This window comes from Mobula hypostoma, chromosome 4 (genome assembly GCF_963921235.1).
Source record: "Mobula hypostoma chromosome 4, sMobHyp1.1, whole genome shotgun sequence".
NCBI lineage: Eukaryota > Metazoa > Chordata > Chondrichthyes > Myliobatiformes > Myliobatidae > Mobula > Mobula hypostoma.
Genome location: NC_086100.1, coordinates 23,877,057 through 23,889,116, shown reverse-complemented (window position 1 = coordinate 23,889,116; position 12,060 = coordinate 23,877,057). Strand labels below are relative to the sequence as shown.

At 42.1% G+C, this 12,060-nt stretch overlaps 1 long non-coding RNA gene across 1 annotated transcript in view; it reads right to left on the bottom strand.

Annotated features, from left to right (window-relative positions):
- Positions 1–236: 236 nt before the first annotated feature.
- The window catches only part of LOC134344741 (uncharacterized), a 77,488-nt gene continuing 65,664 nt past the window's right edge, over positions 237–12,060 (bottom strand). Inside the window, exon 3 of the long non-coding RNA XR_010017509.1 lies at positions 237–344. This is a non-coding gene — a long non-coding RNA (uncharacterized LOC134344741). The remainder of the gene's footprint in view (positions 345–12,060) is intronic.

The window sequence follows — 12,060 nt, the reverse complement described above, 5'->3', positions numbered from 1 at the left end:
GTGCCGCCCTTAATATAAATAAACCAAAAAGAAACTGAACTTAGCTTTCCATTGAAGGTCGCTGACTCCATTCAGATGACTGGGTCACCCACCTGCCAAAGGGGATTGCACCTGGTTTCTCAGTTTAATGCAATCGTCACCCCCACCACTGGACTCCACGGTGAGCCAGGCCCTGGAGCTGGAGCTCAGATGTGACACTCCAGCACGTTTCTGATTTTGCTGTTGTTGATGAGGTGACAACCACTGAAGGGAGGATGAGAGGCAGTCTTAACCGGTGCTGTAGGAGTGGAGTTCAATCCAACCCAATATTCCTCAGAGTTGATAATTCACACCTACTCCAAAATCTGAGCGTGAACATAATGGTGTGAATATTAGATTAGATTAGATTATGAGCACACGCAGTCCTCTTTTATTGTCATTTAGTAATGCATACATTAAGAAATGATACAATGTTCCTCCAGAATGATAACACAGAAACACAAGACAAACCAAGACTAAAAAAACTAACAAAAATCACATAATTATAACATCTAGTTACAACAGTGCAAAGCAATACCATAATTTGATAAGAACAGACCATGGGCACGGTAAAAAAAGTCTCAAAGTCTCTCGAAAGTCCCATCATCTCATGCAGATGGTAGAAGGGAGAAACTCTCCCTGCCATGAGCTTCCAGCACTGCAAACTTGCCGATGCAGCACCCTGGAAGCACCCGACCACAGTCCGACTCTGAGTCCATCCGAAAACTTCGAGCCTCCGACACCGAACACCAAGCACCATCTCTGCCGAGCGCTTCGATCCCAGCCCTGGCAACAGACAATAGGCAAAGCGGAGGATTTGGGTCCTTCCCCTCCGGAGATGCTCGATCGCACAGTAGCAGCGGCAGCAAAGTGGGCATTTCAGAAGTTTCGCCAGATGTTCCTCCATGCTTCTCACATCTGTCTCCATCAAATCAGGATTGTGCACGGCCCCTATTTAACAAATACGATATCATTTCGGAGTGGCTGCACGCGCTGCGTTGCACCGCTATCTTCTCCTCCCCTCCCAATATTGCAGTCATCTTTAAAAAAATAGCAAGAAAAAGGTGAGGAAGATCAGTTCTTTCCTCTAGGTATGGATAATGTTATCCTACAATTTATTTAATATCTAAAGTGAAGTCAGTTGAGACCATCCTCCTTCCCTTCCTTGCTTATTCCACTAAAGCCCCAGATTATCCACCCAACCTTGTCATATTATTCAACCTTAATTGATTGCATTCAATAGCTTGAAATTTCCATGGCAACAGGAAATACAGAAATTAATGTGTTCTGCACAGCTCTTAATTACTTCTCTTCTAATCAGCAACTTTATATTCGGCCAAATATTTCTCCATTCCTTTTTTTTTGCTGGAGGAGATAATTAACAAAGTTAAATAGTGTCACTGGAGGTCTTTCCGTTTAAGATGTAAAACTATAGAATGATACCGCACAGGATGCAGGCCATCAGTGCTGTGCCAGCTCTTTGAAAGAACCAAGAAATCAGTCTCATTAATCTTAAACACGTGAGATTCTGCAGATGCTGAAAACCCAGAACAACACACACTGGAGGAACTTATCAGGTCAGGCAGCATCTATGGAGAGGAGTAAAGAACCAACGTCTTGGGCCAAGACCCTTCATCAAGACTGGAAAGGAAGGCGGAAGAAGCCAGAATGAGAAGATAGGGAAGGGGAAGGAGTTCCAGGTGGACGAGGATAGGTGAAACCAGATGAGGGGGGTGGGGAGGAGGTAGTTGGGTGGGGGAGGAAGGATGAAGTAAGAAGGTGATAGGTGGAAAAAGTAAAGGACTGAAGATGAAGTAATCTGATGGGGGAGGTGAGTGGGGGAAAGGTAAGGAGGAAGGGTGCCAGATGGAGATGATAGGCAGGTGAAGGGAAGAGAAAGAGTAAGAGGGGAACAAGAATGGGGAAAGGAGAAAAGAGAGGAGAGGGAGGGGGAGATCTTTCGGTACCTCCAAAATATCCTGATGTCTGATTCCACTGTGAAAGTTTTTACTGAGTATGCTTCCACCCTGATAGGCTACACGTTCTACATCAGAACAACCTGGTGTGTTAAAAAAGATTCTCCTCATTTCATTTCTGTTTTCTGGTTAGTCATTCTATCTGTAGGGAAGACATTCTTCTAATTTGCAGTCTTGCTGAAGGCTAGTTAATTTACAATCATGTTTTCTAACCCTTGCCCCGAAGCCCATTGAAATAATTAGCTTAGCAGTGCATTATTCTGCATCCTACACCATCTATGCACCTTCTGTACTGTGGTCTTTCAGCCTTCTGCAACAAAGAGTTACTCTGTACTGCATATTCTCTGATCCTTACTAACACTCCAAATTATCATTATTACTCTTCTCAAGGTCATCGTAAAATTTATCCTGCTCGAACCTTCCAATAAATCTGCTAAACAGAGCATTACCTAATAATTACAAATGTGATTTCTGACTTGAAGTAACTTGATTTATTCAGCAGAAATAGTATTAAATATGTTCCAAAGTTTCCTTTTTATTGAATCATGTTCTTGACAAAATTAATATCAGACACAAGGCAAGATTGATTTTGCAGATGAAGTAAATGAAAAAGGCTGACAAAAAGTTGTAACTTAATAAGGTTCAAAATGGATAGGTGATTCTAAAAATACGACAACTTTAATAAGCTTGACAGCAGCTTGGTGTTAGAAAGTGAGTAATGAAGTTACAAAAATTGTTCCTTTGCATTCTGCACATTTAATTGGATGTCAGGAAATGTCATTTTATTTTTGCTGTGGCAATGCTAATTAGTCTTTTGAAAAAAGAAATGCTATACATCTTGTCTGCCCTTTAAATAATACTGTTTAATTAATATTTTCACTGTTGGGAAGCTCTACTGTAGGGATGACAGAATGATAATCAAGCAAAAAAAAAGTAAGATTCACACTTGAGAGTGATCAGATAAAGTCAACTATGATACATCTTCATTATGCTTGAAAGAAATAATTATGTTAAGGCAATGCAGTGCGAATTTTAAAATTGGTGGTACCTTTTACCGTTCCTTTAATTTATAGATTACTTTCTCCTGATAGGTAAAGGAATGGAGAGAAAATTCATTGTTACAATAATTTATACAGTACAGTGATGACATTCATTTTATCACATCACTTAGAATTCTGCTATATTTAGGAGATGATAAAAGCACCAGAGAATTGTTAGCAGTTTCTCTAGCATTTAAGATGTCTAAATTAAATCTTCTGCAATGCTAGATGACTTGTTATGTACCACTTCAGAGTTCTCAGCATGTGTAACCAGTTGATAGCTTTATAAGTCGATACAGAGGAGAAATAGGCCACTCGGCTTTTCTAATCTATGCTTGCCAGTGCATCAGATCCACTACATTACAATACTCTTGACTGATTCATTTCCTTCCCCACTCACTGATTTCTGTGGTCCACTGGGGCAGCAAACTCCAAATACTCACAGGACTCTGAGTGAATAATTTTCTCTCCTTCCTAAATACCCAATTCCTTATGTCAAAACTAAACAACTCCTCATTTTAGTAAGGACGTTGGCAATCACCAGCATAAATCCATTCACGTATTTTGTTCATGCAAACTCCAGAGAGTGCAGAAGGAAAAAATAAACTGCAGGTAAAACTCAACAGGTTGAGCAGCGTCTGCTGAGGTAAAGGAATGCTTGGGATTGACGCCCTGTGCCCTTTGCATCCACAGATACTGCTTGACCTGCTGAGTTCTTCCGACAGTTATTTTTGTTATTCCAGATTCCAGCATTTGCAGTTGCTTGTGTTTCCAGAGAATATAGGGACTTGGTCATCTGTAGGTAGCATAGAGTCTTTTTCCTCAGGGTAGAAATCTCTTATACTAAGGGCATTGGTTTAAGGTGAGAGTTTAATAGACATATTTTATGACAATTATATCCTTAGTGAAGGAGACCAGAACTGATTACATCACTCCAGTTCAATCTGTTTTTAATAAAGCCTAATATACCACCTACTGCACGTCAGCAATCTGTACAATAGCAGATTTTTTTCTGAATTTCCCACCACTCTCATTGCCTTTGGTGCAAAATCAATGGCTTCACCTTTCCTCAATTTATATTCTTTCTGCACATCTTTACTCAATGACTTCACTACACTCATTTGGTATGACTCTCAAAATACCATTCTGTAATAACCCATGCTTTGTATCATCTATAAATATACTCTCCCCATCAGCACATTGAAACAGAATGGATGTCTGACACTGAATCTTTTGGTTTCTAACTGGTCTACAATCTGCAATTCAAAAGTGACCATTTGTAAACCAATACTCAATCCTGCTAAAGCATTTCTCTCAATCCCGTGAATCAAAATTTTTTTGCAATATCCCTTTATAGACCCTTATTGAATTTTTCAAAAGTCAAATACAGTTGTTTCCCTTCTATCTATCTAATTAAATAGATTTATCAAAAATCATTTCCTATTCATAAATCCACCCAATTCTGCCCCAATCACATTATGGTTTTCACTATTATTGTAATACTAAGATGTAGATTTCATCATTGTTGCTGCTACTGGTATCAGGATCACTGGCACTGCATTCTCTGCCTTCTCTCCTTGTCCTTTCTTGTACTGGCAAAGCTGATGCTGTTATCTGCAGGTACGATTCTAAAATATATGGATTCCTGGAAAACTGAAGCCAGTACACTTACTAGAGTCATTTAATTGTAGAGTCAAATCATAAAATGATAAAGTTATAGACAGCACAGAAGCAGGCCCTTTGGCCCATCATGACCATGCCAGCCATTGTACCTTCCTATACTAATGCCTTTTACCCCATCTCGCGCATATCTTTCTCCTGATAGCCACTATTTAAAACACTAGGGTACATGCCATCATGAGCTTGATGGCTTTTAACACTTTCTAACCTCCCACATATAAGTTCTTTCGTGATACTAATTCCAATGTCCAATTCTCACCAGACTCTTGGTCTCTCATTTTACTGAATTTGCCATTGTGAGGACAGATTTGGATTGTTTGTTGAATATTTAAAAAAATGTTATGTTGAAGTTTTATAAGATGCTAGTGAGGCCTAATTTGGAGCATGTGACTGCTCTGGCCACCTACTTCACAGGAGGGATATTATAACATTGAAAGAGTACAGAGAAAATTTACAAGAATACAGTAAATTTTTTTTGTATGAGGTCTTGAGGGCCTGAGTTAAAGGGAAAGATTGAATAGGTTAGGACTTTATTCCTTTGAAATTTGGGAGAATGAAGAGATGTTTAACAGGTGTATACAAATTATGAAGGGTATGCTCTAGATAGGGTAAATGCAAGCAAGTGAGCTGAGAGATAGAATAGAATTGAATTGAATTGACTTTATTTCTTACAGCCTTCACATACATGAGGAATAAAAATATTTGCATTATGTCTCGTCTAAATGTGCAATACGCAATCATAGTAATTTATAGTAATTTATAATAAATAGAACAGTCAATGTAATATAGAAATACACTCAAATCAGTGTGAGTTAATCAGTCTGATGGCCTGTTGGAAGAAGCTGTCCCGGAGCTTGATAAAAGATGAAATATTTAAGGAGGACTTCTTCACTTTTAGTGGATGGTGAGAGTATGGAACGAGCAAGTGTTGAATATGCATTTGATTTCAGCATTTAAAAGGGACTTGGATAAGTACAAACGTTTGTACATGGATGGGAGGTCTATGATCCAGATGTGGATTGATAGGACTAGACAGAATAGAATTTCAGCGTGGATTAGATGGGCCAAAGGGCCTGCTGCTGTACTAAAGTGCCCTCTGATGCTAAATGTTCTTATTCCCCATGATAGCCTGTCCTGCCTTTGTAAGGAGTGATCCCTTGTAGATATGTTGTACCTGTAGCAACTCCTGCACAAAGAGTAACTGATGGTTCTGATGTTAACAGGGCAGGATGAAAAAAGAACAAGGCTGTGTCACAATCCAGAAATTGATGGCAGCTCTACATCATGCTTTGAGAGAACCGAAGTTCTGGACTGTTCTGCATGTAGGCTATGGTCTGTGAGAAACAGCATTGTGACAGTGGGGAGTCTGCAAGAAGAGCAAACTGGGATGTTTGCTTGTCTAAGGAACTAGCGGCACCACTGTCATCATCATCTTCAGAAGTTTTCGGATGACTCTGCCATAGTTGGATGCATCAGCAAGGGAGATGAGGCTGAGTACAGGGCTATGGTAGGAAACTTTGTCACATGGTGTGAGCAGAATTATCTGCAGCTTAATGTGAAAAAGACTAAGGAGCTGGTGGTAGACCTGAGGAGAGCTAAGGTACCGGTGACCCCTGTTTCCATCCGGGGGGGTCAGTGTGGACATGGTGGAGGATTACAAATATCTGGGGATACCAATTGACAATAAACTGGACTGGTCAAAGAACACTGAGGCTGTCTACAAGAAGAATCAGAGCCGTCTCTATTTCCTGAGGAGACTGAGGTCCTTTAACATCTGCCGGACAATGCTGAGGATGTTCTATGAGTCTGTGGTAGCCAGTGCTATCATGTTTGCTGTTGTGTGCTGGGGCAGCAGGCTGAGTGTAGCAGACACCAACAGAATCAACAAATTCATTCGTAAGGCCAGTGATGTTGTGGGGATGGAACTGGACTCTCTCATGGTGGTGTCTGAAAAGAGGATGCTGTCCACGTTGCATGCCTCCTTGGACAATGTCTCCCATCCACTACATAATGTACTGGTTGGGCACAGGAGTACATTCAGCCAGAGACTCATTCCACCGAGATGCAACACAAAGCGTCACAGGAAGTCATTCCTGCCCGTGGCCATCAAACTTTACAACTCCTCCCTTGGAGGGTCAGACACCCTGAGCCAATAGGCTGGTCCTGGACTTATTTCCTGGCATAATTTACATATTACTATTTAATTATTTATGGTTTTATTACTATTTAATTATTTATGGTGCAACTGTAACGAAAACCAATTTCCCCCGGGATCAATAAAGTATGACTATGACTATAAAACTTGTAAGTTTAAGTTTTAGCCTGAGGACCTTTCAAAAATAATGCCATGCAGTAATTATTTATACACATGTCGTATCAATTTGCTTTAGTTCAACAGCAGAAATTAATGCAGGGTCTCGATCATTTCTTTGCCTCCTCAGATGTTGGCCAACCTGTTGAGTTCCTCCAGCAGTAAGAGATTCCAGCATCTGCGGTCTCTTGTATCAGCAAAACATAGTTGCTGAGAAGTTAACTATATTTATTGCCATACTTAAAATGCACCCTTTTAGATAATTAAAATTGCATCACTCTGGTCAAGAGCCTGACAGTTAAGGGGTAATAGGTGTTTCTGAATCTGCTTCTAGTGGTGTGGGCTCCAAGGCTCCTGTATCACCTTCTATAGACGTGCGGCAGAAAGTACATTGACTGGCTCATCACAGCCTAGTACGGAAACACCAATGCCTTTGAATGGAAAATCCTACAGAAAGTAGCGGATATGGTTCAGTCCATCATAGGTGAACCCCTCCCCACCACTGAGCACATTTTACACAGAGAGTTATTGCAGGAAAGCAGCATCCATCTTCAGGGACCCCTGCTATCTAGGTCATAAGAAAACATAAGAAATAGGAGCAGGAGTAGACCATCCGGCCCATCGAGCCTGCCCCACCATTCAATAAGATGATGGCTGATCTGTTTGTAAACCCAGCTCCACCTACCTACCTTTTCTCCATACCCCTTAATTCCCCACTATATAAAAATCTATCTAACTGTAGCTTAAATATATTTAGTGAAGATGCCTCAACTGCTTCCCTGGGCAGAGAATTCCACAGATTCGCCACTCTCAGGGGAAAAACAGTTTCTCCTCATCTCCGTCCTAAGGATTCAGATTTCTGGATCATTGGGACCTCTTATGGGGCAGCTGTGACCTGTACAAAAAGGATGGGTTGCACTTGAATCCCGGGGGACCAATATCCTGGCGGGGAGGTTTGCTAAGGCTACTGGGGAGAGTTTATAGTAGAATTGTTGAAGGGTGGGAACCGGACTGAAGAAACAGGGGAAGAGGCGGTTGGCTCACGAATAGAGAAAGCTTGGAGACAGTGTGTGAGGGAGGATAGGCAGGTGATAGAGAAGGGACACGCTCAGACTGAAGGTTTGAGATGTGTCTATTTTAACACAAGGAGTATTGTGCACAAAGCGGATGAGCTTAAAGCGTGGATCAGTGCTTAGAGTTATGATGTGGTGGCCATTACAGAGACTTGAATGGCTCAGGGACAGGAAAGGTTAATTCAAGTGCCGGGTTTTAGATGTTTCAGAAAGGACAGGGAGGGAGGCAAAAGAGGTGGGGGCGTGGCACTGTTGATCAGAGATAGTGTCACGGCTGCAGAAAAGGTGGACATCATGGAGGAATTGTCTACGGAGTCTCTGTGGGTGGAGGTTAGGAACAGGAAGGGGTCAATAACTTTGCTGGGTGTTTTTTATAGACTGCCCAATTGTAACAGGGATATCAAGGAGCAGATAGGGAAACAGATCCTGGAAAGGTGTAATAATAACAGAGTTGTCGTGATGGGAGATTTCAATTTCCCAAATATTGATTGGCATCTCCCCAGATCGAGGGGTTTAGATGGGGTGGAGTTTGTTAGGTGTGTTCAGGAAGGTTTCTTGATGCAATATGTAGATAAGCCTACAAGACTGTACTTGATTTGGTGTTGGGAAACCGGGTCAAGTGTCAAATCTCTCAGTGGGAGAGCATTTTGGAGATAGTGATCATAATTCTACCTCCTTTACAATAGCATTGGAGAGAGATAGGAACAGAAAAGTTAGTAAAGCATTTAATTGGAGTAAGGAGAATTATGAGGCTATCAGGCAGGAAATTGGAAGCTTAAATTGGGAACATATTTTCTCAGAGGAAAGTACAGAAGAAATGTGGCAAATGTTCAGGGGATATTTGTATGGTGTTCTGCACAGGTACGTTCCAGTGAGACAGGAAAATTATGGTAGGGTACAGGAATTGTAGTGTACAAGGGCTGTAATAAATCTAGTCAAGAAGAAAAGAAAAGCTTACAAAAGGTTCAGAGAGCTAGGTAATGTTAGAGATCTAGATGATTATAATGCTAACAGGAAGGAGCTTAAGAAGGAAATTAGGAGAGCAGAAGGGTCCATGAGAAGGCCTTGACGGGCAGGATTAAGGAAAACCCCAAGGCATTCTACAAGTATGTGAAGAGCAAGAGGAGAAGACTTGAAAGAATAGGACCTATCAAGTGTGACAGTGGGAAAGTGTGTATGGAACCGGAGGAGATAGCAGAGGTACATAATGAATACTTTACTTCAGTATTCACTATGGAAAAGGATCTTGGTGATTGTAGTGATGACTTGCAGCAGACTAAAAAGCTTGAGCATGTAGATATTAAGAAAGAGGATGTGCTGGAGCTTTTGGAAAACATCAAGTTGGATAAGTCACTGGAACTGGATGAGATGTATCCTAGGCTGCTGTGGGAGGTGAGGGAGGAGATTGCTGAGCCTCTGGCGATGATCTTTGCATCATCAATGGGGATGGGAGAAGTTCTGGAGGATTGGAGGGTTGTGGATGTTGTTCCTTTATCCAGGAAGGGAGTAGAGATAGCCCAGGAAATTATAGACCAGTGAGTCTTAACTTAGTGGTTGGGAAGTTGATGGAGAAGATCTTGAGAGGCAGGATTTATGAACATTTGGAGAGGTATAATATGATTAGGAATAGTCAGCATGGCTTCGTCAAGGGCAGGTCGTGCCTTACGAGCCTGACTGAATTTTTTAAGGATGTGAGTAAACACATTGATGAATGAAGAGCAGTAGATGCAGTGTATATGGATTTCAGCAAGGCATTTGGTAAGGTACCCCATACAAGGCTAACAGAGAATGTAAGGAGGCATGGGATCCAAGGGGACATTGCTTTGTAGATCCAGAACTGGCTTGCCCACAGAAGGCAATGAGTGGTTGTAGACGGGTCATATTCTGCATGGAGATCAGTGACCAGTGGAGTGCCTCAGGGATCTGTCCTGGGACCCTTACTCTTCGTGATTTTTATAAATGACCTGGATGAGGAATTGGAGGGATGGGTTAGTAAGTTTGCTGATGACACAAAGGTTGGAGGTGTTGTGGATAGTGTGGAGAGCTGTCAGAGGTTACAGTGGGACATTGATAGGATGCAAAACTGGGCTGAGAAGTGGCAGAATGAGTTCAACCCAGATAAGTGTGAAGTGGTTCATTTTGGTAGGTCAAATAAGATGGCAGAATAGAGTATTATTGGTAAGACTCTTGGCAGTGTGGAGGAGCAGAGGAATCTTGGGGTCCGAGTCCATAGGATGCTCAAAGCAGCTGCGCAGGTTGACTCTGTAGTTAAGAAGGCATATAGTGCCTTCATCAGTCGTGGGATTGAGTTTAGGAGCTGAGAGGTAATGTTGCAGCTATGCAGGACCCTGGTCAGACCCCACTTGGAGTACTGTGCTCAGTTCTGGTCGCCTCACTACAGGAAGGATGTGGAAGCCATAGAAAGGGTGCAGAGGAGATTTCCAAGGATGTTGCTGGATTGGGGAGCATGCCTTACGAAAACAGATTGAGTGAACTCGGCCTTTTCTCCTTGGAGCAACAGAGGATGAGAGGTGACCTGACAGAGGTGTATAAGATGATGAGAGGCATTGATCGTGTGGATAGTCAGAGGCTTTTTCCCAGGGCTGAAATGGTTGCCACAAGAGGACAGAGGTTTAAGGTGCTGGGGAGTAGATACAGAGGAGATGTCAGGGGTAAGTTTTTTATGCAGACAGTGGTGAGTGCATGGAATTGGCTGCTGGCAACGGTGGTGGAGGTGGATACGATAGGGTCTTTTAAGAGACTTTTGGATAGGTACATGGAGCTTCGAAAAATAGAGGGCTATGGATAAGCCTAGTAATTTCTAAGGTAGGGACATGTTCGGCACAACTTTGTGGGCGGAAGGGCCTGTATTGTACAGTAGGTTTTTCTATGTTTCTAAATCTTCACCCCTGAATCTTGCGGCAATGTCCCCTAGTTCTAGTCTCACCTACCAATGGAAACAACTTTCCTATTTCTATCTTATTTATCCCTTTCAAAATTTTGAATGTTTCTATAAGATCCTCTTTCATTCTTCTGAATTCCAGGGAGTATAGTCCCAGGCAACTCAATCTCTCCCCATAGGTTAACCCCTTCATCTCTGGAATCAACCTAGTGAACCTCCTCTGCACTGCTTCCAAAACCAGTATATCCTTCCTGAAGTATGGAGACCGGAATTGCACACAGTACTCCAGGTGCGGCCTCACCAGTACCCTGTATAGTTACAGCATGACATCCCTGCTCTTGAATTCAATCCCTCTAGCAATGAAGGCCAACATTCCATTTGCCTTCTTAATAACCTGTTGTACCTGCAAGCCAACTTTTTGTGATTCATGAACAAGCGCTCACAAGTCCCTCTGCACAACAGCATGCTGCAATCTTTCACAATTTAAATAATAATCTGCTCTTCTATTATTCCTTCCAAAGTGGATGATCTCACATTTACCAATGTTGTATTCCATCTGCCAGACCTTGGCCCACTCACTTAACCTATCTATATCCCTCTGCAGACTCTCCATACGCTCTGTACAATTTGCTTTTCCACTCAGTTTAGTGTCATCAGCAAATTTTGCTACGCTATACTCAGTCCCCTCTTCCAAATCATCAGTGTAAATGGTAAACAGCTGCGGGCCCAGCACCGACCCCTGCGGCACCCCACTCACCACTGAATGCCAACTGGAGAAACACCCATTTATACCAACTCTCTGCCTTCTATTGGTTAACCAATCCACTATCCATGCCAATACACTTCCTCCGTGTATCCGTATCTTATTTATAAGTCTCTTGTGCAGCACCTTATCGAATGCCTTCTGGAAATCCAAGTGTACGACATCCACCTGTTCCCCTCTATCCACTGTACTCATTATGTCCTCAAAGAACTCCAGTAAGTTTGTCAAACAGGACCTGGCCTTTCTACCATCAGGAAGAAGGTGCAGGAACTTCAGGGTTCATGTCACCAGGTTTAA